The 27,563-nt window shown below is 40.9% G+C and overlaps 1 long non-coding RNA gene across 3 annotated transcripts in view; it reads left to right on the top strand.

Annotated features, from left to right (window-relative positions):
* LOC139801088 (uncharacterized) overlaps window positions 1-26,301 on the top strand; it is a 42,622-nt gene extending 16,321 nt beyond the window's left edge. The window contains exons 1-3 of one of the 3 annotated variants that reach the window (XR_011728058.1): window positions 892-1,107; window positions 1,630-1,789; window positions 26,193-26,300. This is a non-coding gene — a long non-coding RNA (uncharacterized lncRNA). Of the gene's footprint in view, window positions 1-891; window positions 1,108-1,629; window positions 1,805-26,192 lie in introns of those variants that run through there. The other 2 variants (XR_011728059.1, XR_011728057.1) reach the window with 2 other exon arrangements.
* The last annotated feature ends 1,262 nt before the right edge of the window (window positions 26,302-27,563 follow it).

Raw genomic sequence — 27,563 nt, 5'->3', positions numbered from 1 at the left:
GACACCAAGTCAATCTGCATCTCTTATTTCACTCAGTAAAATTGTGTGTGAGCGTGTTTGGGCACAACTGTTCATAAAATTGTACTTAATAACGAAAAAAATCCCCTTATTTTGGCATTAGAGCTCTCGCCTACCCTATATTTGCAGGAGGATTTGTCTTTTGTAATTCTACAAATACCAGAAAGCAGCTCTTTTCTGTACAGGTACTGGTTTTAGGAAACATAATACCACACAGAAAAGCTTAATTTTCTTGTTGGTCCTGACATCAGACTGCTTGAGCCTGAGCAGACAGATCAGGCTGTGCTTGAGCCCTTTCTCCGCACAAATTGCTATTTTTGCTCCATGAACGTTCATTTTTGTGGTGCAGTGATCTGGATGACCCCGTGGAGCTGCTGGAGTGCGGGCACAGCTCTCTGCAGAGGATGCCAGTGCTGCCTGGAGCCGTGGCACTTGGACGGGCCTGAGAATCCTGCAGACTGCTGTGCCCACAGTCCCTGAGTGCAGCCTGTGGGGCCATTCCCTCCCTCCTTGTACCGCAGTCTGCTTTATCTACGCACACAGAAAAGATTTCGTGGTTGATACTGTGTAACACATCCCTCGTGTGTTGCTGAGCCAAATGGCTCGTTCACTGACCTTTCCTTTCTGTTCCTCCGTGGGTTTTGGCACGCGGGGGTTTCAGTGTCCATGTTGCTGCACCTTGGACCGGGCGGGCGTCTGGAGGCCTCGGTGCTGACCCACGGCCCCGGGGGAGCCTCTGTCAGCCTGAGCTCGGGGCTCCCGATCTCGTTGTTCCTGCTGGCCTGAGGAAGGTGATTTGGCGGCGGAATTATCTTCCTTTGCGCCTTTGGAGCTCTAACCAAGAGGTCTGGCACCTCCCCTCCCTCACTTTTTGTGAGGTGAGCAACGGGCGTCGCCAGGGCACAACTTCCTCCCGCCTTTTCTGTCCCTGCTGGGCTCGATTCGTGACTTTCGCCCTCTCCTGGGGCTGGCAGCGGGGCAGACACCACAGGGGAAAGGAGGGGACACCGGAAGGGGTCCTGGTTCTGGTCCACTCCGTGTGCTGGTCCGTGTGTGCCCCTCAGCGCGGCTGCCTCAGGAGGAGCAGAGGTGAGGGCTGCAGAGCCCCGGGCCCACCCCGGGGCAGGTGCAGGGCAGCTCCCCACAGCGGGGCCGGCTCCTCAGCGGCTTTCTCTTTAGTTTCCAGCTCTTGAGGGAGCCCTTCAAGCTGGCAGACCTGTCTCATCCTTCTCCTCCACTCCTGATATTTGGGGGTACTCTGGTGAGGAAACGAGAGGAAGCCGTTCCAGCTCACTCCATGGGGGTGGGACACCTAAAATGGCTGCTGTGGAGCGGGGCGGGTTTGGGCCCAACAGCCCAGGTGTGTCAGCCTGGTAGGGTCAGGGTAGGTTTCTGATTTATAAAATGCTATACTGGGATTTTTGCATGTGGTGGCAGGTGCTATTAACACTTCCGTGGGCTACTTGGCTAGAGCTGACTTACTAAGTTAGTACATGCTGGTTTTTTTCCTAAGCCCAGGCCTAACCTATTCTACAGAATGGGCACAAGATGGACTGAAGCCATTATGAAGTTACCTCATACCTGACTTTATTTTTGTCTGTAATTTAATAGGATATAGAGCATGAGGAAACAGAAACACACTGCTCAGTGAAGGTACTACAGGAGGCCTCTGCTGTTCTCCTTCCTGCCTGGCTGAATGTCATGCTAGCCACAGTGGAGCCAGTTCAGGCCCCTAAGGAAGAAGTGTAGCAGACACCAAACTGGCAAGAAGGTAAGAATAAAGAAGGTAAGAATCAAAGGAAAATGTCAGATTGTCTTTCAGATGCAGAGCTGTCTACTTCTGCCAAGTTTGCCAGTTTATTTGCCTGATTCCTTTTTGAGTCATATATTGTTCTGGAGCACTGCTTGCTGCTGCTGTGCTAGTTTTAAGCTGTTTCACTGCTTGGGGGCTTCTGTGCATGATGGGCTTTGACTGGATAAAAATTTAACGTTACACAGAGCTCACAGAAAAGCATTTCTTGCCCAGCCTTTGTGACAGAGCTTTCTCCAGATTATCCCAGCTGATTAGGATCTTGTAGTTTGCATTGCCCACTCTTGCTCGGGGTGCTTTAACTTATCTTGGAATGTGACAAGGGGACAGAAAAAGCATTCTGAGTCAATACTAAGGACCTCTCTAAACTGTGTGTTTTTCATTACAAAGTGTTTGCTTTGGGAGAGCCTTGAAGTCAAATTCTGTTTGACCTCTACCTTCCTTTCCTGTATGAGTGGTCCCGTAACTATAAGCTAGAGTACTAAAAGCTTATGCCTGTGAAACGAGAGGCAGGCAGAACCAAGTAACTGGTCAGCAGTGCCAGAAAACCTGCACTTTATTCCTTCCATCCACTGTTTGAGCAGCCTTTCCCTATACCCTTCCCTATCCACGTGGAGGGCAAACAGTTGCATGAAGAGGTGAAGTTTTTTCTCCCATCTCCAAAACAGCTTGGAGCTCTAGAGAGTGCCAAATCAGAAATAAGTGTGTCCAGCCTGCTCTTTAAAATGGTCTCACAGACCTCCCAAGAATGCTGCATTTTGCTACATACCAATCACTGCCAGGTGGTGAAAAGCAGGGCAGTGTCTCCTTAGGAGGCTGTCAAAGTGCAGAGGAGATTTTCAGTCTGAAAGACAGGTTGTGAGAAAGGGCTGAAAGGGGGAGGCTTTGGGCAAATACTTTTCTTATAATTTTATAGACTTGTACTTTCCTTTAATTTTTGAAATTTTGTATCTACAGATCAAGCACACATATTCTTTATCAGTCATGCAAGGCAGTGGACCTCTTGATTTGCAACATTAAGTGCACAAACGCATTGGGTTATGTACCTCCAGTTTCATCCTGTTTTGATATGGAACTTTTAGTCTGGCAACTAAAGTCTGAGTGTTTGTACTTTTAGTTTGCTTGTGAATGTGCAGTCCAAACAAGCCCTGCTGCGAGATGCCTTCCTGAAAAGAATCAGTATTTAGTTTAAATCAGGCTTGCTTACACCACACCTTGCTTCTATCAGGGAAAGTGAGGCAGAAGTTGTTCTGGGTGAATATAGGATTACTTGGACTCTCTGGATGAATGCATTAATGAATCCAGATTCAAAAGGTCAACTTTGTTGGAAAAGCTCTCTCCAACACAGGGCAGAGAAAAAAAAAAAAAAAAAAAGTTGTTTGGTTGAGTTTACTTTTTGTAGTCAAAACTCTTCTCTTAATGTCTGGGTACAAGGTAGCTGCCCTAACTTTTTTTCAGAGTGCACTCATACACCTGGGCTGTCTCATGAGTCATTTTGTAAAGACCAGCGAAATGGGACCCCTCTTCTTGGCAACAAGCAGTACTTGCTCCTGCCAAATCCTGTTGGACCCAACCACCCCACAGACAGCACTTGCACTTGCCTGTTTTCTTGATAGTCCCTATTATTGCTAAAGGTGAACCCTAAAAATTTAGTCTGCTGATGACCCCATTTGTTAGTAGAAATGAATCCAATGGTCAGGAATTTCCTGGGGGGGTCCCTGGAGTGAGGTTCTCCATGATCTTGCTGCTGTGAGATTCAGGATGCGAGAGCTGTGTGCTGCACCAGGCTATGTGGGAAGCCTGCAAACTATTTGCCAGAAACAGCTTAACCCAGTGATGTTCAAGATCACCATCTTTGTATTGCTAAAACTTAGGTCCTAACATTTCATTGTACGGGACTGTTGATTAAAACTGTCATGGAATTTCAGTATTTGAAAGCATGTTTAATTTACCACTGCAAAAATTACGCTTTCGGAAAATTACTTAGACAGTAGAGCTGAATTTTCCCTTTGTAGTTACAAACCAGGCTGCAGTTTGAGCTTTAAATTCCTGTATTTCTTGAAGGATCTCTTAACATTGTTCTGCTAAACACCAAAAGAACAGTTGCCTCAAATAGAGGAGGGGGCAAGAGTTTTGCTGCATTCTTTGTGAGCTGCTTAAATTCCATAAGAAGCTGAAGTTTCATTTTCCTAAAGGCAAGTGAAAGATTTTATTACTGATATAAGGTGTGTAGAGTCAGAGTAGAAAATAACTTTCTTAACAAATGGTTAATTAAAAAGCAGATGTCTGATGACTGGAACAAAAGGCTGGCCTATGCCAGTCATCATTTTCCACTATACCATGGTTACAGATATGTGCTCTGTATTCAGAGAAGCTGTGCCTGGTTGCAGCTCTTCCTTTGCCCCTTATTTTAAAGAAATATGATAAAGCAAAATCAAACAAACCCAAAAAAACCCTAAGCTGTGACATTCAGGGAACCAAATCCAAATTGCTGTTGTTTACTCTGTATTACTCTCTTTAGTAAGTGGCCTTTTAAACAGGCACTTTTCCCTTGTGCTGAAAGGTGAGGATCTGGATGATAGCTTTAAGTGCATATTTGTGATAACAGCAGATTGTTGGCTGTGTCTTGGCTCAACTCCATAATACCCTTCACAATGTGTTGTCCTGAGCCACACAAGAGTGAGTTGTCAGAGTAGGCATCATGCAACCTTGTATCCAGCTGTGCTTGTCAACTTGAGAGTATTTTTGTAGAGGAAGGGTGGCATAGAATCAGGATCTGCTGTCAAGAAGGTCACCTGATTTATTCTGCTAGGAATAAAGGCCTTCCTTTGAGTTGTGACATACCTCGAATTCAAAGAAAATCATAAGATAATGGGATGTCCTTTTTCCTCCATTGCCAGGGAGGTTTGGTGCTGTGCACAGCTCACTGGTGTATCTTGTTCTAGGCCAAGCAACATCTTCAAACATTGCCAGCAGGGAGCAGTGATTTAGGATCTGTTTTCCTCAGCCTGTGGGGTTTGTGCACTACTGCTCCAGGCAGTGGCAGAGGATAAACATCAGAAAAGAAAGGGGAGTGGGTGATACTGACATTAGGTTACCAGCTGGAGGCAGACCTTACTGACAGCAGAAAAATTACCAAGGTGGGCAGTATTGTTGACTGAGTGGGAATTGAACCACCCTACTGAGAGCAAGTGGGCTGGCTAAAGGGATGTAGCTCTGCAGTAAAGTATGAGTGGTGGTGGTGGCACCTCTCCATGTGGTGACCTGACTGCTGCTCATGTACAGCACCAGCTTCAGAGGTCTCTCAGTCAGCAAAGAGGGGAATCTAGAATGTCATACCTAACATCTATGACACATCTGAGAAGTAAGACATGGGCAGAAATGAACCTAAAAGGGATCCGGATTTCCCAGTCTTTCTTTTTGGAGTCTTTATTTAGCGTATAGACAAATGACCAGTTGTTAAGAATTTATTAAAATATTCAAGTGAAGAAAGGCAGTGCATGTCTGCTGAGCCCAGTGGTGCCTTTAAGTCCAGATGGATATATTCTTTTGTTTGCTCTGTCCACCAGTTCAATTACTTCATGCATAGATGGAAACTCCAGTAAACAGTTGGATAAATCAAAAATGCAATTATGCTGCCTAAAGAAATTACAAGATGTATTTCAAATATAATTAGCAAGACATGCTCTGTATCAAAGAGAGCTTTAAATGCCATCAGGGAGGTCTAATTTGAACCACATCAAGGCTGTATTTTGGAAGCTGAGAAGGATAAATGAGGAGGAAGGCTTTTGGAAGTTGCGCAAGAACTTGAATTGCTGACGCTTACAGAGGAGGTAAAGCATATGTATTCTGATTTCCTGGAAAAAAGAATCTTAAGTGAAAACCATTGGGCCCTTGCTGCCACTTCTTAATGCTTGTTAGGCCCCTCCAGGTCTTCCTCGGGCTGGTATTCTTCCTGTCCTTCAAATCCTATTCTGTCCTATCCTAGGATAGAATAACTTAGTTATTTTAATGTCTATGTAGGGTACTGCAAACATCTGTTCCAGTTGATTTCCTCAGGTAGACCAGACAAAATTCTTGTAAATCCTAGAAAACCTATCAGGTACAGAGCATCATCTCTAAGAGCCTGTTCTTTAGGTCTGGGGCTGTTCCAAGACTGCTGTTATGGACCATGGTGAATTGAAAAATAACAGTGGAACAAGGCACAGACCTACTTTCTATGCGGTAAGCCTGGGATTGTCATTATGAAAAGGAAGCAGAGAAGCTGACATTGCATCACCTGTGAGCCATGGAACAGATTTTTCTGAAGGTGTGTCTGTGTTCACTGCTTCTGTTTGTGAGCAGTTCATGACAAGTCCCTATTTAAATGGTTACTAATCTGCTATCCTCCTAAACCCTGTCACTAGGGTGTAACAGGTCTATCCTCTTCTCAGGAGGCGTATGCAATAATTCACAGTATGGTAACAGAGATGTAAATTAAACCTCAGATGCTAGAGCCACTTTTTATTTTGGCTGTAAGAACTTGAGTTGTTTTTCTGGTCTTTTGCTTGGAATACTTTTTGTTTAGTTATTCATGGTTTGTTTTGGATCCTATTTTGAGATATATCTGTAAATTAAGTTAGGATACTGGAATTTTTCCAGGGCTACGTAACAGCATAAATTATCTCATTCATCCTATCTTGAAATTAAGCAATTCTTTCACTTCTTCCCTTTGTTATTCAGGTAGAGCTTCAATTTCTTTTCAAATGCATTATTTTACATGAAATGTGAGCAAAGCAGAGGGCATGCTAGCCATCTGAAACCAGAACAGATGTCTCAAGTTTTCTTCCAGAAAATTTTTTGTTAGTCTGAGGAAGTTGTTTTAAACAAGAAAAAACAAAACCAAACAGAAAAATCCCACAGTTTATAACATGTCAGTATTGTCTTTTAGTATTTTCTCGCTGATCAGTCAGTTTTGCAAAGTACTATTTCACCTTTGTGTTAAATTTGCAAAATATTGTTATGTGCACATAATGAATCAAACTGGGCTGCCTTGTGGGTAACCACTGATCCCTCTCAAGCTCTTTGGGTCCTGCGGAATCTCCCTTCTGATCTAACCTTCACTTTGGAAAAAGTTCTTTGATGATGCTTCACATTTTTCTGATCTTCATATGGGTTAGGTTTCCTTTCAAAGCTATAGTGTGACCATACAAATTTTATTTTAAAAAACCCAAAATTATTATAGTAATATATACATATAGTATAGTTCTGGTTTGCGGCAAGAATGTTTACTTTTCTAGGGGAGTCATCCTCCTCTCAGTTTTATTTTTAGTAAAGAAGAGTATCAAGTCCTCTCCTTCTCAGCTGCCCAGGATGGCTTGCTTTCAAGGATCCTGTGTCTGCACAGCTGAATGATGAAGCAAAAAATTCTAGGTGTTATTCACACAGTTGTTTTCCTGCTCAGGACATAAGCCAGTGGCTTTACAGCCAGTAGTAGGTGTGCTGTGTGTCATATTACAGCCAAGTTAAAAATGTTATGGCAAGTAAGCAGTAACCATTCCTGCTGATGGCCTGGCTGACCCCAGCTGAGCTGAGAGTCCAGAGGGGAAGCTGGGGCTGAGGTTTTCAGGAGAAGGGTGTTCTTTCCTTCCAGCCCCCTAGGCAGGAAGGGCAGACAAGAGAATTCGTTGCTCTGTCCCCTGAACTGACCTGTTTTAGATTTGAATTTGGGATTTGGAAGTAGATGCTGCAGAAAGGGTTGGGAAATGGTTCTCAGTTATTATTTTTCTTTTTCCTGCCCTGGCTAGTGAACCTTTTGAGTGGCCTCCTTGGTCTATCTTTTCAAGTTATGGCTGAATGTGGAAGTAAGAGGGGGGTTCCTGAGCTCAGCTGTGTGGCCATTACAGAGCTGACTTCACTTGACTGCTGCTATAGAATATAGTAGAGAATATAATACCCTGTACAGACATTTAGAATAGAATATACAATGTATTCTATATCACTGGTATGGATTAGTATAAGATTTCTCATGTTCATAATTAAATTGTAAATTCAGACATTCCTTTAATTCTGTGAAAGGAACCATTGATACAGTTAAATAGGCTAGGATAGCATGGAACCAGAAGGATAATGTGGAGTAACTTCCAGCCTCACAGACAGTTTTCACTCTTCTGGATTTTTATTGTCTATTTATCTCTGAGGTGTGGCCTAATACTGTTACTCTGTAAGGTGTGTGTCATAAGAGAGGAACCACGTGCAATTTATTTATCAGCACAGCCAGCTTCCAGACATTGACCTCAATAGTCTATAAACAGTAAACAAAATTGAGAAAGGAAGCACAGAAAGCAGTATGTGTTACTGAAGTAAAGACAGTGTCCTCTAAGATTGTCTGTGAATACCACTAGAATACTAATTTTTGATGTCTTGTATGATTTTGTTTTTCTGGGTCTCCATGTGGGTACATCTTGGAAATCTATCTGGGTTTTTCTTCTGAACCATTTTCTCCTGACCATCACTTATCTCCAGATAGTCCTATTTCACACCTGTTTCCTGTGCATTTTTTGAGTGCACAAGTTGCTGTGGTTTTCAGGGCATCTGGAAGCCATTAGCTTGCTTTGTCCCAGGAAGTGAATAAATCTTCAGGAACTCACTGGGAGTTCCACTTTATTGCAGTGACAAATATAAAAGTGGACAAGCATAGTGACAAATGACATCTGTAACTGTTTTCTGTCAGATCAGTCTCTAAGATGTTTCAAAGGTCTAAATTGCACAGCCCCGTATTTTGCTCTCAGGCAGCTTTTTGGAGGACTCCTTTTTAAGGCTGCTGATGGGTCATGTGTCCCTGAAAGTACCTGAAGCTACTGGGCTGATTTTTTCTGTGTGTTACAGGGCTTTTTTTTTCCTACTCTGTCTATACTTTTGAAGAGCTAATTTACAATGAGACTGCTAAAGCAGAACATAGTCACAGAAGCAGAGAAAAATTCATGCCCGATAGAAACTTCCAATTGTTCTGTGACCTTCTGTTAGGTTTGCTGGGTCCTTCATAAATACTCTGTTTTCTGCCTAGAGATTGCATGGAATGTATCCTACATCTTTATTAGCTCTCATACAGTTCATTAATTTGTGCTCTACACATCCAGACCTAAGCAATGGCTCTGGGCATGGCTTTAGGTAGAAAGGGCTGCATCATTTGTTGCTTCTGCAGATTGAAGAGCATGCCCCTGGAATACACAGGGAGCTACAGAACAGTTTTTCAGTGTTCAACCTTGGAGTAGAGTGTGAAAGGTGAACATAATAATAGAGACATCTGTAGAAAATTATTTAACACAGATGAATAATGAAGTTTGAATTCCCTTGGTCCAATATATATCAGGACAATAGCTATGCAGACTTCTTTGAATGATGTACAAACCACATCTCTCCTCCATCTGTATATTTTGAAAATGTCAAAAAGCACAGACTTACCACAGAGGCAGTTGGTGGGCATAGAGTCACCAGAGTTTGTCCCATGCCTTGGCATTTGCTGCCTGGGGAGGAATGTGAGAGGTAGAGAGTAGTTCCATCCTGACTGCCCCTGTGATTACAGCCCTTGTGGAGTTTGCACTACCAGGCTGCTCTCAGTGCTGCTGAGGATGATGTAAAATTGGATTTAGGATTGGGAATTTTTTCTTGGTTCCCTGACACCTCCATCCTGTTGCCTTCCCATTAAAGCAAGTAAAGGCAGAACACAGCAATGATCATCAGCCTGTTGGGTTAACATCAGTTGTTCCAAACAACTTTTCTGTTTCTCAAGCAGCAGTATGTCAGGCATACTTTTCCCCTTTGATTTACCTTCCTAATTATCTCCTTCAGTCTTGTTTCTGCTGAAGCCCTTACTGATAGCAAAGCAGAGAAGAAGAATAGCATGAGAATGACAGTGTTTGCTTGCTACTGTCACTAAACCTCTGTTTTATTCTTTCATTCATAACTAAAACTAAAATATGAAGCAGAAACTCACATGTACTGAGGCAGGACCAGCCATAATGTGGGATTTTGGTGTCTGAACTGGCTCATGTAGGCATCACCAAGCAATGGAGTGTAATTATGAAAGGAAAACTTTTCAGAAACCATATCTAAACCTGAAATCAGCCACATTGTTAGCTTTCATCTTTCAGGATCTTGTACTTCTGTGTGCTCTCAAGTTCTGACTAGGAGGTACAGATCCTTCATCAGGCCTTGCTAGACTAAAAGAAAACAGGAAGTAGGAGAAATGTGAGGAAGGAGCTTGAGGCTGTCTCTTGAAGTTTCAGCCTTTATACTAATTACTGCTGAACTTCCACTAGGGAGTTTGAGTAACATATAAAGCAGGAGTAGTTATTGATGCCAGCTCTCAAGACAGAAGCAAAAATGGATAGGGAGGGAGCATTCTTCCTTTTACAAGGGAATGAGTCTTGTCCTCTATATGCTCCAGGGAAGTCAGGTCACACAAGGAGGATGTGTTCAGGGATGTCATCAAAGCATTGCCAGCATTTTCCCTTTCAGCTCACTGTGATTTCAAGAGCTGGTGATGTCAGAGATCTGGGATTCCTGACAGAATTATTGATCTTGCCTCACTGTGAGAAGTTGCATGAATTATCTTTTCCTTACAAGATCTTGTCCAGCCTTTCTCACATGAAGAATTTTTTGTATTTCATTTGTGCTCATTGTACTGCATCCCTTTCTTGTTTCCATGAATTAATACCACTATGCTTCACTCTATCCAGGCTGAAAATAGCTATAAATGTAGCTCACAGCTCTCTATATCTGCTAGTGCCAACATGAAGCAGGCCCATGTTCCCAGAAAAAACTGACTTTTTACTGTTTTTGCATCAGCAAAGGTAAGGCTCAAAATGCAGAGATAGCTTGAGCAAAGTTTGGAATGTTCTCTGTTCTTGTCTTTCCCCTGAAAATGTAACAAGCTGAATGTCATGATAGATTTTAAAGTCTTAAAGAATCTGCCAGAATCTACTCTTTTTTTTTCAGCTTTGAAAACAGGATTTTTTCAAGTCATGCTGTGTTTAATGCATTCCCAGTGTTCAGCAATGGATTAGCTTCATGTCCAGGAATGCAATAAGAAATGTTTATAATTCTGGTGTAGTAACTTCCTTCCCTGGAAGTAAATCTTCCATATGCTTTGACGTTTTGGTTTCTGAACTGCTCTTGTAATAGTGCTAAGAAAACCTGAACAGGATTGAGTAACTCAGAGAGCAATTCATGCTGCTCACAATTTAGATGTGAGAGCATTTATGAAGTAAGGAAACAAACTCATGGAACAGTTAGAATACAAGACATAACTGGGCAGAGTATTGTCACTGTCTACTTGCATCTGCTAACAGGTAGCTGAAATGGCAATACTTTTTTCATATGTTTGTGACCCTCTATCATTTGAGGTATTAAGATATATTTACATGCAGGGATCTGGATTTATCTTCCATAGTGCTGTCCCCACAAGTCATTGTTGGGAAGCTTCAGAAGAGAAGAAAGGATACTTTTGGATATACTGAAACACTTTGTTCAATTTCAACTGGTTTAGATTGTGTGTTCTGTTAGCCTCTAGTACAGAATGCAGTTTTGAAACAAGTATCAAAGCATTTAATTTCCATAGCTCAATGTTACTAACACTCACCCTAAAGCAGCACAAAGTTCTTTGCTGTGTGCACTGGATTTTGACAGGATTTTTTACTCTGGTGAAATGTGACAGTGACTCTGCCTTGGAGTATCATGAAAAAACAACACATTAGGTTTTTAAATAGTTGTACAAGAGTCTATTCCAGGGCTGATGGAACAAGGGAAAGAGTGAAGGAATCAATTCTTCTAACTGCCTGCACCAGAAAAACATGGAAGTCGGTTGGAGCAGAAGTCTCTGTAGGGTCCTGGCAGCCTTAGACCAGTGTAAGAGACCATGTGGTGCTTCATGTCTTTCAGAGCAGTGCCATATGAACAAGATCAGGAACACGAGAAAGGATCAAAGAGACTCTCATCTTTCTGGCCTTAAGTGACTTTTTGGGAGCTTCCTTCTCTTAAAAAGTTTCAAGAACATATTTCAGTGCCTAGGGGCAAGTTAGAAGCAAGAGGACCTTGACACGGGGCTTTTGGCATTTATGAACTGCAGACAGTAGCAACCTTCAAACAAACAGTGGCAAAGGAAATAAATATTTCTAAATCACTTAATGTGGTTAACTAAACCCAGTTTTCCCAGCTGCAGATAAGGAGCAAACTAAAGCTTTATAAAACATTCTTTTTGGGCTGGAAATCAGATCCAGAAGAATTGAAGAAGCTGGATGTTAGTTTCCTGGTTGTCACCCTTCAAAAGGTGCTGAAGGTGTTAGGATTCTTATTATCTATGGCAGAAAGAAGTGTCTGACCCTATCAGAAGTTGTAGTTCCTGCAGGTGAATGAAGATAACCAGAGAAACGTACCTGGTTTTGTTGATCTCAGCCAAGTGGGGCACTGTATCCTGCATTGTGCTGCTACAAAGCCACCATTGTACAGTACAGATTAAGAATGATTCAGACACTGCAGTTCAGTTTAAAAAGTTAAACACTCATAATTAGTTAAGCACTCATAATTAGTTAATACTGGCAGACTCCAGAGTTATGGTGTGAGGACTTCATAGAATTGTGAATGATGTATTGACAATAAATTTTTGTGAGGAAAGCTATACCTGCACTCTACAGAATAAGATGTTTAATAAGAATCTTTCATTTCATAAAAATTTGGCCTCAATGCAGTTTGAGGATCTTGTTTATTTACACTGCTTCAAGCAAGGATAATGCTTAGTAAAATGAGCTAATTCCACTGCTCAGAGATAAGACTAAATATGGATAAGGGGCTTTAAGCTTCCCTTTCATACTCTTGAAAGTTACCTTTTTTTTTTTTTTTTTAATCTTTTTCCTTTCAGTGAGTAAGCTTCTGCTGTTTCACACCTTTCCCACCAGTTCCTGTAGTACAATAACAGCTTAAACAATAGTGAACCAGACTGTTGTAAAGCTGAGCTACTCACTGCTGTGTCTTTCATGGATAAGGTATTTAAATACATTGCTTCTTGTCCTTCTGGCACATTATTTCTGCCCTACTTGATTGCTTGTGCCTGTTGGGTGGCAGTAAGGTGAACTGTGTTTTGCTGAGAGTAGCAACATGGCAAGAGTTCACACTGTCAGAGAAAACTGAAATTGCCTCAAATGTTTCCAGACACGTGTTCTGAAGAAATAATGTCAATTATGCTTTAATGTTTATGAAGTCCAACCACAGTGTTTGTGTCTGTGGCCTCAGGGAAGAGTGAGAAAAACCAATAAAAACTTGTAGCACCCTCTGTTTAAAAAAAAAACCCAACAAAACAAAAAAACCCAACTTAAACAAATATAACAAACCAAAACATTCCTGTCAGATCTCTGTCCAAGAATTTTTGAAAGGCAATCTCCACTGGTGTTTCACCTGCAATGTTCGTATACAGACTTTTGTTTTTTCTGAGAGAAATAAGAAATGCAATATGTGGTTCTGATGTGGTAAAGCATCCTGTACTTCTGAGCTCATTCAGTTGATTTTTTTTTAAAATATCCTTCATGCCTGGGATGACAAACAGCAGTGTTCCCATGACAGAAAAATCTCAAACAATTACAGTGTTTGGGACTGAGCTGTTGGATAATACACTCCCATGCTGTGAATATGTCAGAGGTCTGCTCTCTGGTATGGAAGTGTACAATGTGCTCCTTTTGGGATGCCAATTTTATGTCCAGGTTCTGTTCACAATCAGGGAAAATTGCAGCTCAAAACTTTTATTTCTTCAGTATGTAATAAACCTCTGCTGAGAGATTCATAGTCACTTGTGACTGGTAAGCAATAAAAAGCACAACTGAAACATAGATCTTTTCCCCCTATTTTACCAGGTCTGCCAGCTTGCTTAATTTTAGCCTGGGTCATGCATTACATGATAATTTTCAATGAGACCCAACTACTAGAGTAATACAAGAGCCAGCTCCTCAAGTAAAGTGAATGTGTGAGAATCTCAGAGTTGGCAGGAGTAGGGTAAAATTGTTTGTTTAAATTACTATGTATGACAAAAAGCTTGGAAGAGTCATGTAAATTCAAATCTGTAGAGAAACCCAACATGAATTTATTATTTCTTTGAGGTCATAGAAGTTAGGATAATAGAATATTCACTTATTTGAGACAGTTTGACTCATGATTTTAGGATGACCAGCAAGATCCCTCTGATCTCATGCAATTATTTTCCTTCTACCCAGCAACTCTTATTTAGGAACCTTTTAGTGTAGGTTCACAAAATAAAGACCCATATAATACAAAACATAGAAATTAGGTTAAACATCTGTCATGAGGTGGCTGTCATGTATGCCCATCACTGAAGCTGTCCTTCAGCTATATGAATTCATTCAAAAACAGAGGACAGGAAGAAATATACTCTCCAGTCCCACCTTGTTTTGTTTGGTCACTAGTCATTTTTTACTTTCTTCACAGTTATCTGCAGAAGAATCAATTACAAAGACAAGAACCCTTTACTTTAGGGCTGTAGAAACACTGGGCAAAGAGGATCTGCCTTAAGGAGCTTATGCAAATACCAGTAAGAACTGATGAGATGCAGTCCACAAGCACACAGTGAAGTAAGGGAGGGAGTCTGGATTTTCAGCAGCCCAGTTCAGAGAGAGATACAATAGGTGTCATATCATGTACTGTGTCTTTCTCTGGGTACAGAAAGACTCAAAGATTAAGCATGCTTTCAGACTTCCCCACAAATAACTATTTGTCAGAAATACATCTCAGACTGTTACATTAGACTTCACTAAAGATTTTTGTGTGACAGACCTTTTGACTATATTGAGGACCAACCATAGGCCACTTGTTAATGGGGAGACACTAGTTACAAAACAGATTGCATTCATAACTCACAAATTATTTCTGTAGAATTTGTATTTTCATTATTTACTTGCATTGAAATAAGTATTTTCCTTTGAAATATTCAGGCATTCTTGGTAAGCTCAGTATGGGAAATAGATGATGTCTGGATGGAGACGTAACCTGTGTAGAAGGTTTTGGGAGATGAGTTTTAGGTTGTATGGAAACAAGCTGAGGAGCTGAGTCAGGAAGCAAAATAAGTGTTAGCCTCCCAGTTCACAGGCCTGTGTGAATGGTGTTTGCTAATGCCTAATTGCAGTGGTTTCATGTTCCACATGCCCTTTTCCTGTCTCCATTCAGGCTGGCTCTGCATTATTTAAAAACATACAGGTGCTTTGCAGAGGAAAATTTATTGCTCTCAACAGAGGAGTGCTGTGGGATCCTCCTTGATTTCTAACAGCTACATTCTTTCAAGCTTGGTAATGTGTTGAGTGATAATGTAAGTCAGGTAGCTCATTGTGTTGGTATGAGCCAAGTGCAATGTAAATAGGCATTGTGCAAACATATTCAGTCTACCAAAGCAAATTATTTCAGGTTGATCCTGGCCTTCTGTAAGCACAGACTGACAACCAAGGGGAAGATCCTTGTCTAAAAGCTTACTACCTTTATCTATAGCCCTGGCAACTGGAGATGTTCCCAGAGACCAAAATACATGAGTGCTTCCAGGGCAGGATCCCTGCTATACTGCTTTGCCAGAGCCTATGGCAAATGTTAATCAACTGATTAAACTCTTGAAAACAATTGTGTTTTGAACTCGGCTCAGGCTGAAGATGTAATACACCAGTAAAGGAAAGCAGCTTCCAAATGATGCCCATACAGTGTCCCCTTCCTAGACCTGGAGTTCTCCAGCAGTATGGATAAAGCCTCAGAGGATATAAAAACACTGCCTGCCAATTAGTGCATTTGTGACCAGCAGGCAGACTGTAGAAGAGCTTCCTGGAGGAGAATCTTTAGAATGCAGGCTATCTGTCTTAGTAAGGTGAAAGCCATACTGTGTAAAAACAGGATTTATTTGATACCAAGTGTTTAGAATTAATGTTAACCCCAAGTAGAGAAGCATGTTGGAACACTGTCTTCCACTTCCTTGTGGTCTCATCACTAACCCGTCCTCTTGTTACCAGGGCCTGGATCTGTGGAATCCCTGGAGCAATAACAATAAAGACCTGGTGAGCATGTAGAACAGGGTGAAGGGGAATTACTGGAAATCTGAGACCCCTCCCTGCATTTGCAGAACAGACACCTCTTCTAATGGATATGTGTATTTTTTTTAGTGCTACTAGTCACAAATTTTTAGTAAATGATGCTTCAACATTAAAGGCACAATGAGTCATTCCCCAGCTTTAAATGAGAAGGCTTGATCGCAGAATTTTTGATTGAGGCAAATGAGTGTCTCAAAATGTGTATCTCAAGTTGCTTGTTAAAATAAATGCTTGTGGTATGACTGGATTGGAAAGATGGAAGAGAAAATTAACTGGGCTTTCAGGCTGGAACATATTTTGCCTGCTCCAACTTCAGATTTTATTTCAGGGGCTCTGGTTTTACACAGATTGACAACAACTTGGCAGAAATCTTCCTAAGCATGTTCTTTTTATGTAGATTTACCAGCAGTAAAGTAAAAAATTGGACAAAGGAAACTTGCCAGTGAAGCAGCTGTTGCCCCAACCAGAAAGTTTTAGCTCCCTGGGTCAGGTTGTAGTAGTTTGTGTGTTTTGCTTGAGAGACTCCCAAGTTCAATCTGCAGAGTGCCAGCCAAGATGACTACTGTGTCAGAAACAAAAGGCCCATCAAACAGAGTGGCCTCCTACTGCTGAAGAACAAGTGAGTGCATCCAGGGAGAGAAGGATACAATAAACTTATACCTGTTGTTTTTCCATCATGTCTTCCTTCCACCTTTTATCAAGATAACTTGGATACCACTTCATTAGAGAGGCTGAGGGGTGCTTCCTTTAACATTTTCACATTGCCACAACATTTTTAAGGTCTATGTTTCAGCACAGAATCTTGGAGTGCTTTGGGTTGGAAGGGATCTTTAAAGGTCATCTGGTCCATCTCCTCCAGCCTAAGCAGGGTCACCTGGGTTCATCTGCGTCTGGTTGTTCAGAGCCCTGTCCAACCTGATCTTGAATATTTCCAGGGATGAGGCATCTAACACCTCTCTGGGTAACCTGTCACGTTGATTCACCACCCTCACTGTAAAATATTTCTTTCTAATATTGTATAAATCTATCCTCTTCCAATTGAAGTCATCACCCCTTGTCTTAGCCCTAGAGGTTCTGCTAAAAAGTTTCTTATCCATCTTTCTTATAGGGCACCTTTAAGTATTGAAAGGCTACAATAAGGTCTCCCTGGAGCCTTTTCTCCAGGCTGAACAACACCAACTCCCTGAACATTTCTTCACAGAAAATGTTTTCTGTCCCTCTGATCATTCTGTGGCCCTACTTACAGATTGCTGTTCACTGTGGACAACAGGAAGTGCTTTTAATAGCACACAGAGTTTTCTAAGACTCAGACTATGCCTGTATGGTAGTAACTGCTCTCAGTGCTGCTCACAAAAGGAATTTCACACTCCTGGTGGGGTCCTGTGATGGGATCCATTAAATTTTTTAAAGACTGGCAGGTTGATAATATTATATCCAGCCAGAGCAGCTCAAGAAGCAGAACATTACTACATGTAAGGGATCTTCTCAGTGCAGGAATTGTAGTTTAGATCTGCAATAACCAGAAGTTCTTGGGATAATTATGAAGTGATAGGAAAAAACTTTCATTGGTATCACCTAAATTTGCTGTGTCTGCAAAATCTAAGATTTTTTGCTCCATGCTACTGTAATGCCCCTTTCCATTTGCTGGTATCTGCATCTTTATTGTTCTCTAACAGTGTCCAGATGGATATGCAGCCAAAAATCTATCCAGTTATTTCACCTGTGACTAAGAAACAAAACACCTGTGACTAAGCTGCCTTTCCTTTCCTTTCAAACCAGTTATTGTGGAATTTCCAGCTTCATTTCCAGGCACTTGGTTTTTATTCTTGTGGCTGCCTGTATTACAGAGTGTAAAGCAGTGCAAATGTAGGTATCACTAACAAGTATAAACAGTTCTGGTTCTGTCTTTGACACCTCTGAGCACCATGTTCCTAGTTTGTGCAAGGATTGAGATAGATCCATTTTAGTGGTAAAGCAGCAGATTCCATCTAGAAAAATAAAGTTGATAATGTTGGAAGCAAAGAGAAACCACCACCAAACATTAAGGCCCAGATCTCAAAGCACCAAGACTAATTTTGCAGAGCTGGGTACACCACCTGTTGAGGGGTAGAAGTAACAATGTATTTCTGCAGTTGTTTCCTTGAGATCCAGTGTATCTTCTGAGCCAAGTTGCATTAGAGACCAGAGAACTGATTTTATCCCGAGGAATGGATACAGTCATGGGGTGAATCTGACAATCTTCAGCTGCTTTTTTTTTTTTCCTTCTTTTTTCATTACTACTAACAGGGTAACCACTTATGATGATCATTGATTAACTGTCACAGAATCTGGGGGATAAGAATCTTATCTGATCATTAGCTCAACGTGATTCTTTCTGTTTCCTGGGTTTATGAAGGGAAGTGCAAGCACATGACCTGGGAGTTAACCCTGTGTTAAAAGGGTTGGATAGGAGATAAAGGTAGGGTGGATTATAAGCAGTGCTGTTTTGGTTTGGCTTTTTAAATCAACGGTGATTTTTTTTTTTTTTTTTTAAGAGCAATGAAAATATTTAATTAAAAAAATCTTTTAGGAAACATTGCCCTAAAGCACTAGTGCATAGCAACGGAGATGTAAGTGTCCTGGGCTAGGGAAGCCTGCTTTCTTTTTTTGAGTTACAGGAAATAAAAACAGAAAGCACAGTTGCCAGTGCAGGAACTAACTCCAGATTTGAAAATCTTCTTGTTGAGAAATACTAGTTTCATAAGCAAGGAAATGTGTTTTTCATAACTGTGATCAATTGTTCCTCTCTTCCTTACTGAAGTTTAGGAAATCTAAACAACTTTCTGCATCAACAGTTATGTCAGGTGCTGTTATTTTTTATACTATGTAAATGTGACATGAGCTGTTTTTGTTCAAAAGCAATATTTACAATTTCTGTTCTTCTGCTCTGTGGTTTTAGTGCATCTACTAGTGTAGAACACAGAACTAATATATTTGGGGTTTTTTCCTCTTTTTTTTTTCTTTTTTTTTTTTCTTCTTCTTTTTTTTCCTTCTTTTCTTTTTTTTTTTTTTCTTTTTTTTTTTTTTTTTTTTCTTTCTTCTTTTTTTCCCCTTCTCCTCCTCAAAGCAGCATGCCATTTAGCTTTGATGGAATTTCCTGAAGGCAGAGCAACATTATACCCCATTACAAGTCTTCCACATGTTTCATAGTAGATGAAAAAGTTGTGCTGTCAAAAATAGAATTCCCACCTGTTGCCTTTGAAAACACTGTCTTGTTTTGCCTGGGAAAGGAGGCAGGGCCCCGTGTTTCTTATGAAAATAGCAATTTGCATAGGGTGCACAACCCATGCCCCTGAATTCCCATGTTTGTTGACTTCAGAGTTTCACATTGTGACTGCTGGCATTCAGCTTTACGTGATTAACTTCTGAACAAGCATGCAGAGGTGTGATAGAAATAGGAACACAGAGCTTGCCAAACCCTGCAGCATTTTGTACAGCTAAAAACCTAGTAGCATCCCTTTGCTCTTGGCTATGGTACTTAACTTCAGCTGCCCAGTGGCTGTGAGAATGAACTTGTTTCGATTGAAAACATTTTAAAAGTGAATTAAGAATCTTCTCTGCTCTTATTTTTTGTAAGACTCCTTGCGAGGTATCTTGCAGGGAACATCAAAAGAAATTTAAGTGTGAGGCATGTGTATATACTCGTGCTACTTTTAGAACTGGATTCCTGAAGAGTCAGGCTGGAATTTCCTATGGTTCCTGAGTTAAAGAATGAGCATATTAAACTGTTCCAGGCCTCTTCTTTTTCTCTCCTGTTTGTCTGAATGGAAGCAAAGTCCTTGCTTTGATGTGAAGCTGTGTGGGTAACACGTTTGCTGCCACGTGACCCTCTGCACTGTCTAAACACTGAAATATGAATGTCCTTCATCTGTGAATTACCCTCGTGGTTGGAGAGACATGATCTTTCCCTGAGCTGTACAGTGCTCCTGTCACTAGGATGTAATATAAGTACCCTTTCATAGTTGGTGTATTCTGAAAATCAGTGTCAGGAAAGGAATTGAAAATGTTAAATGTGAGGTTGTACTCAGTGTTTTAGTGGCCAAGATCATGCAGTATTCCTGATACCACACGTAGTGGTAGTTTCTGTTCTTGTTGATCACAAGTGTTTTTCAGGATATTGAGAAGCAACTTTTTGCGTGTGCTTTGTATTTACAGTATCATGAAGTCCATATCTTCAGACCAGCAGTAAGATTGCATCATTAATTACAGGGTTAAGAATATTGCAATAGCCCTACCAAAGACCACAACAAGCACATTTTTCCTGAGGGAGCAGTCTTCTGAAAGAGGCAATTAGATTCTTCAGGGCATAACTTCTACCCCAGAAGAGGTATAGATTGCTTTCCTGTCTCTAATACAAGACATAATTATGCATTGTTGTTTAATTATGCATTACTGTACTGGGCAGGGAAGGTATTTCATTCTCTACCATGAAGCTTGACAAGGTTAACATTGACTGGCATTACTATTTTTTTGAGCCAAGTAATCAAGTAAATCTCACTTATTTCCAGACTGATGCTGTGGTATCTGAAACCAGATTCTGAATCCCTGTTCTTAATTGCTTAATGTTCTAATCTTTGTTTGTTTGCTGATAAAGCTTTGGCTTTACTTAAGTAAGCACTGTAGAGCCTGAAGCAATATAGACCTTATTTCCTGTTCCCTCTTCTTTTCATGAAACAGGAAAGATTAATCCGTAACTAAAGCACTAGTTAGAAAAGAAGACAAGATGTACCATAAGATTACTTGTGGTATGGAGTGCGTATGTTTGCCAACTCTGTTTTATACAGGGCAGAACAATCAGTTGATGATGGAATTCAGACCTCAATTACAGCCTATGTGAGGCAGTGGTTGGTGGTCAACATTCTTGGCTGTGCATAGATGTAGTAGAGCATCTGCTCATCAGCACAGATGTAGGAACTTCTATAAGGGAAAGGGGCAGGTTAGAGAGAGTCCGACAGGCTGCCAGCTGGAGGACTGTGGGAATGTCCAATTTTAGGGACTAATTTTAGGGTCATCACTATGTCCAAGAGGTTCCAGCAATCTGTGAAGGTGAAATAACGACAGAACTAATAAACACTCCTAATGCTGCCTCTTGGTTCTTATGCCCTACCAATCTCCACAACACAGCATCAAAGAGCTTTTCTTCTGTCATCCTTTGGCAGTCTGAAGTCCTCAGCCACACACATTTCATTTCTTTGGAAAAGTAGATTTTTTTGGCAGTCGTCTTGGTTATTAATCAAGTGCTTAATCAAGCACTGCATGAAGGGAATACTGTCTCCATAGAGCAGATATTTGGGGCTTGCTATTATAGTAATTGTTAACTTCCTAATGTTGGCCTCTTGTGAAAATACTTTAGTTCTGCTACCTTATTTGTAGCCAAAGCTTCCTGTGTGTCAGGGGTTACAGATACTTTTTAAAAACCATATGAACGTGTTGGAATCTGCGGCTTCTGCAACAGCTATGACAAAATGCAGGCTGAAGAGTAATTTACACTTGCTCAGTCTCCCACTTTATCATTCATAATCTTTCAGTGCTGTTCAAGCCAGAAATCCCCTGACACCTAATTGTGAATATTCAAGGAGAGGTTCGTGTTGTTTTACTGACAGTGGGCCAAAGTGATGTTTGTATTATCCCCTTGCACCAACTGTGAGTCTGACCCACAGTCAAGCAATTTTGTTACTCTGTAAAAAGAAGAGACTTTAGTCTCATGTTCCCAGTGCTCACTTGAAGTCGTCAAATTTATCCTGCCCTGTCATCTCAAATTCTTTCCAATGCAGTGTGACAACATAGCTTAAAAATGTCAGAGGGCGTAGCTTTTTTTAAGCCTATCTGTTTTCATCTCTTAAAAAAATTAATAACAAACTTGAAAGTAGGTGGAAATGGAGCACCTGTACAATGAAAAGCATTCTCCTAAAAAAAAAAAAAAAAAAAAAAAAAAAAGAAAAAAAAATATCCCGAATCTGTGTGATCCTGGATAGCGTGAGAGAGGAAGTTAAAGATGCAAATTCTCCTTCTCTCTTGGTTTTTCATTCTTTTTTTAACAGAAAGACTTATGTATCTGCTGTTACAGCCTCAAAGGGAAAAAATGGATTAGAGCAAGATATCACATTGCAGAAAAATAGTGATCTTGCTGCAGTTACCCCTGTACACAGCCAGAACCTTGGGCCAGAGTCATGCCAAGTCTGGCTTCTCACCCAATGGATTATGTATCGCTGCAGCAGCACATGTCCATGCCAGTCTTTAATACACTCATCAGCTAAATCTAGGGATTTGATTCCCATTACCAAGAAGCTTAAGCCCGTGCCATTCATGACAACAAATATATTTAGGAACTTTCTGATGTCAGGAGCACTTGAGGAGCAATATCTGTCTGTCTGTCTGTTGTTTTTTATGATAATCAATTCTGCTAATAATGGGTATTGTCTGATATTGGGCTTCAAGCAGTGAACTGAAATCATGCCTTATAATGAATTAAAACTTAGTTGGAAAGAATTCTTTTGTTCTTACATGGACTTGCTGTCATCTCCTGAAATGTTACTAATTTCCTTTGGAAATGGCTACAACAATCAAAGCTTGCTATCCTTGCCAAGCATTTGGTTTAAATAAACAGCTGTATTGATTTACAGGGGTGCTGGGCCTTGTGCCAGTTTTTTCTTTGCATTACTCCTGGAGTATGAAAGGCTCCCTGATACAGTGTGCCCTTGACTAAGCTCTATCTAGTCTGCTACATCCTACCGTATTGGTTTCCTGCAGTTTCTTTCTACATGTGGAAGGGGGCTGGCCATTAAGGAATGTAACAATTTATGGTGTGAAAGCTGGAAGTAACCAGCTCACTCTTGGCTGGGTTCTTTTCATCCTAAACCCACATGTTTCCCAGCCCCTCTGGGGATCCCAGTGTTTCCTTCTAAACTGCTTTAAACATGATTCTTCTTCTCCATCTCTGTTTTTTGTATTTTAAAAAGAAAATGCCTAGAAAATTTCTTGCTTGGAGACATTTTCTTCCAGAGACTAGGCTAGAGCACAAAGTACAGTAACGGAAGGCACTGACTGAGCGTTTAATACCTCTGCCCTTAAACAGGCAGTTTCACCACTGGGAGTAGTATAGCTAAGCCAAAATAGGCTGTAAAATCCATTCAAGAAGCTGGTTAAATACATAAGCTGTGGTCTTGAGGTAGCTTTATACCACCATGGCAACAGTGCTACCAAGCTAGCTCAGATGCATCTGTGGGAGCTGATGCCGTAAGAGTGATGGCAGAATAGCCCAGAGGCTTCCTTCCTGCCTGAGCAGCAGTGTCCTTTCAGTGCATCAAACAAAACATCCCAAGAAATAATGCCCTGATAGTCTCTGAGGCCCCTCAGCATTTTAACACATAGTTGGTGAGTGAATAAGCCAGCTGATTTTGGACTTAGATGGACAACAGAAAGGTCTGGTATGTGGGAGCTGCTGAAGAAGGTCTAGATTTTAATTTCTTCTATTTGTTGTGAGTCTGGATGACTAAGGGCAGAAAGCATCTGATGAGTCCAGTGGCAACTGCCTCTTTAGGAAAAAAGTAAATGTGATGCAAATGTGATCTTAAATTAAGACTTTCGGTCAATTCAGACTGGCTGGATAATCAGATAGGAAGCAGTAATTTGAGAATCTTTAGTGGCTTACAGACAGCAGTGAGGATTCATCTCAGATTGCTGAGTTTTGTGATTACTTGATATTGCACTTGAATTTTCTTTGTCTTACTCTTCTGGACTTTGATCTTATAAAAAACACTCCAGGCATGCAGGCCCAACCCATCTGCAGAACCTTGCAACATTTCCAGAAGCAACAATGCCTAAAGCAGCAGCTTCTTTTGGGTTCTCTCAACTGATCTAGCAGCTGATCTTAAGGTGTAGATGATGCTGTTTGTGGCTCTGCTAAAGGAAACCCTAAGTCCAGTGAACAGAGTGATCTGTTTTAAAATTCATTCTGGCACCAAACTGTGATAGCAAAGGGAATTGCTCTGGAAGCCTTGAAAGCTTTCCAGGTCTGGGTTAGCATTCCTTGACTTCTGGTTCTTGAGTCACTACAAATGTATCCATACTTGGAAGAGAGCAGGATGCACCAGACCAGTGACAGAGACCTCATGCTACCTCTTTTGTATGTAGTTCATCTCTATTAGTTTTACTCTAGAAAACAAGGTAAGGATAGTAAGAGCATTGAACAAGCCCTAGACTGTGGGCTTTGCTGGGGCTCTGTGATGGGCTTCTTTTGCTAGAAACCCCAATGGAAGAGCATTCTTTCTACAGGCAGAAGCTTCCCCCTTGATTCCTTTGTCTTTTAGTGGTGAACCTTGTAGCTGTAGGTGTCCAGTACAGTTTGTCTGCCCTTTCTACTATGTGAATCTCCTGCCCTTTGAATAGAGATTAAGAGACACAAGACTTATGTGCTGAGAAGATCTTGTTTTTTGCTTAGCTGCTAGTGAACTGAGCTGGAGAGAAATAAAAGCTTGCAGGTTTTTTGATTCATTTGTGCATGCTAATCTGTAAACATTTTACATTATTTTCCACCCATCCCATTTCTTGAGACAGTAAGGAGATTATTTTCCTTCAACTTAATAGGTAGAACTGGAGTCTTCAGCATTCTTCACTAATATTAGCAGGAAGGTTAGGTGTCCTTTTTCTGTGCAATAATGTAATATTTGTTAATGTTCATAGAGCTGTTGTCTTTTGCAGCCTTTTGGTCTTGAGCTCTTGCTGAAGTTTGCATCGAACAGTGCTCATTCTGGTTTACATCATCATTGGTTATAAAGCACCATCATGGCAACATGAAGTGTTCAGTTACTCCTCTAATCTGGGTAAGAGTGATGCCCAGGAATTGACCAAGAGCAAGACTCTCTTGTAGCAGGCAATATTACAGCTCTTCCTCAGAGGTTTGTTGGAACAGTGGCCAGAGATACAAACAGGGTAAATAATGGAATAGTAACTTACTAGGGTGAATTTTGGATGCTTAGTTACTTATTTTAATAAAGGCATAAATATGTCCCAGCAGGTCTGCAAATACACTATTAGCTTGCTTTTGTCCTTACTCTTTGTGGAAACAGGAAAGGAAATGCCTTTTAAAAGATACTGACTTACATTCTCTGCCTTCCCTAGGCTCCAGCAGGGTTGTCCTTTGCCTATAAATACTTTTCTGGTCAGCAACTGGAGTTTGCTGTAATAATGGTGGAAGATTGGCAATGGTCTTCCAGTTCTGAGCCTAAGGTCCTCTTCATAGCAGCAGATGTCTAGGAGAAAATGAAAGAACAATGTACAATTCTAGAGATCCTTCCCCAGGTAGTTTCCTTGTCTCCAGTAATCTTAATCAAAGACAATGGGTTTCTGTTCAGTAACAATGGAGTATTATATCTTTTCACTATAAATTTGTCTAGTTGCTTTTGAACCTTAAAAGTATGCTTTCCAAACTGTCAGGCAATTAGTTCCACACTGTGCCTCTGTGTTTCCTGAACATGTAAGCAAGATTCCTTCATGGTCTTGTCTCCAGAGCATGATTCACCATGGTGAGTTTGCTTTCATATCCTTGGTTGTGCTGGGGAAAGGAACACCACAGCCTCTCTGTCCTCTGGCTAACAGCAGATGGATCCAGGCAGCAATTATTGTCTTTTGTGTCTCAGGCTGGAGCAGAGACTGACAGCCAGCAGGCAGATGACTGACACCTCTGCAGAGAGGCTGCAGTCACAGCATGGCTCTACACTTCCTTCAACTGATAAAGTGAGCTGTGTGCTGTGGCATCACATTCGCTTCATACTGAGAATACATGGTACACTCAGCTGGATCTGCCCAGCATGCTGGCAAACTCTAGAATGTAACAGTGCTCTAGGGCAGGGTTTTCTGTTTGTCCGAGGACCACCAAGTTGTTCAGGAAACAACAGAAAGACTGTCTTGCACACTACACAAATTGTCACTCTGATAAAAATGAGGCTAAATTTGAACTGTATTTCTGTAATTCATTTTTTTTGGTGTCTTCCTCATGTAAGTGCATGGCAATGTCTGTATGCATGTATTATTTTATAGGTTTTTTAAATTCCAGTTATTTTGCAGACTTTGTTTTCCTGTCTACCTCACACTCCGTGACCTGGGTAGTATGGGCTAAAAAACACTGGTGTAAAAATGTGCTGCTGTACTGACTTGATAATCAAAAGAAAAGTGATATGCTGCCTAGATTTTTTTCAGTGTTATTATTTCTTCTCTTTCAGAATTAACTTCTGCTTTTCTCTCTGACACTGTCATCCCCAAGCCCCTCTCACCACCTGCAAGTTCCATTTTGGAATGGAATCTGAACACTGAGTTCTTCCATGTACAGGTATGGGATTCTATTTTTTTTTTTTTTTTTTTAGTGCAGCAGTTGCTCATTTACCTGAGCTTTGTCACAGGTTCTGTATGCTATAAACTATCTGAAACAGATAAAAATGTTGATAACTGGTTCAGAAGGTCAAGGTGTTCTAAGCTGTCTTTGGCTAAAAAAAAAATCTCTTGTTGAGTAAAGTGGATAGCTATCATATACTAACAGCATAACAGAAAATTATGCCAAAAGATAAGTGATTATCCTCAAAGCCATAAATAACTTGGAAGTTAACTTAGATACCTCAGAGGGAGTAAGTAAAGCATTTTTTGCCACCACATTCATGAGTCTCTATTGCTGTCACTGAATTTGGAGAGAATCAGAATAAACATGATAATGAATCAAGCAGCTACTTCATAGCTTTCCAAAAAGTGAATCAGTTTTCTTTAACTTAAGGACAGGCAAGTTGAACAAAGGCTTCTCTCCGAGCCACTTAAATTATATTTACAAAACTGCTTAAATTTTCTCCCCCTCATCTAACTGTGTGCATGAAGAAAGAAGAGGAAATCTGCAAGTCCCCTGCACTTGTGTTCTAGGCCTTATTTCATGTCTTTGAGGCTTAAAAAATGGAGAACAGTACATTACACAGCTGCTGCTAGAAACTTGAGATGTTGGGGGTTTTCGGCTCTAGATTTGTGCAATTTTTTGAAAGAACTTGTCTTCTGCTACATTTGGGAAATTGAGCTATTATAGAAATTATTTGGAGAATGGAATTTAGACAGCAAGCATTGAAAACTTGTGGCCTTGTTGATTGTATGCGTGTCATTTTTGCCTTCTGCTTTGCATGTAGATGTCAGAAGGAAGACAACCATGTGTGTGTGTTATGTATTTCTGAAAGAGCTTTCTTGTTTATCTGATAAAGAGCACATTCCTTAGAGAACAGCAAGGGCCTGCAGAGAGCTGTTTGACACCTCTGACCCTTGGTGAGGTGTTACAGAGCAAGCTAAGGTCATTGCAGAGGTTTTATCCTCTGTTCCTTTAGGTCAGCAGTGAATGGAGGGGATTAAGGGATTGTTCTCAGGAGCCTGTACTAGGGGTCCACTGCTAGAGAAAGCCTTGAAAAGAATGTTTGTCATTCCCACTGCCTGCTGTGGGAAATTCATAGGATCACTGCATCAAGTGCTGGGATTGCTAGAGAGTCTTAAGCCAGAAAGAGCTTCAGGCAAGGCATATCTTTCTTATCTACTTGTGACATTTCTACAGAAGATGCTGTGTTACAGCATTT

This window comes from Heliangelus exortis, chromosome 11 (assembly GCF_036169615.1).
Source record: "Heliangelus exortis chromosome 11, bHelExo1.hap1, whole genome shotgun sequence".
In the NCBI taxonomy this organism is placed as follows: Eukaryota; Metazoa; Chordata; class Aves; order Apodiformes; family Trochilidae; genus Heliangelus; species Heliangelus exortis.
Note: the sequence above shows the minus strand (reverse complement) of the source record. Positions and strands in the feature narration are given on the sequence as shown.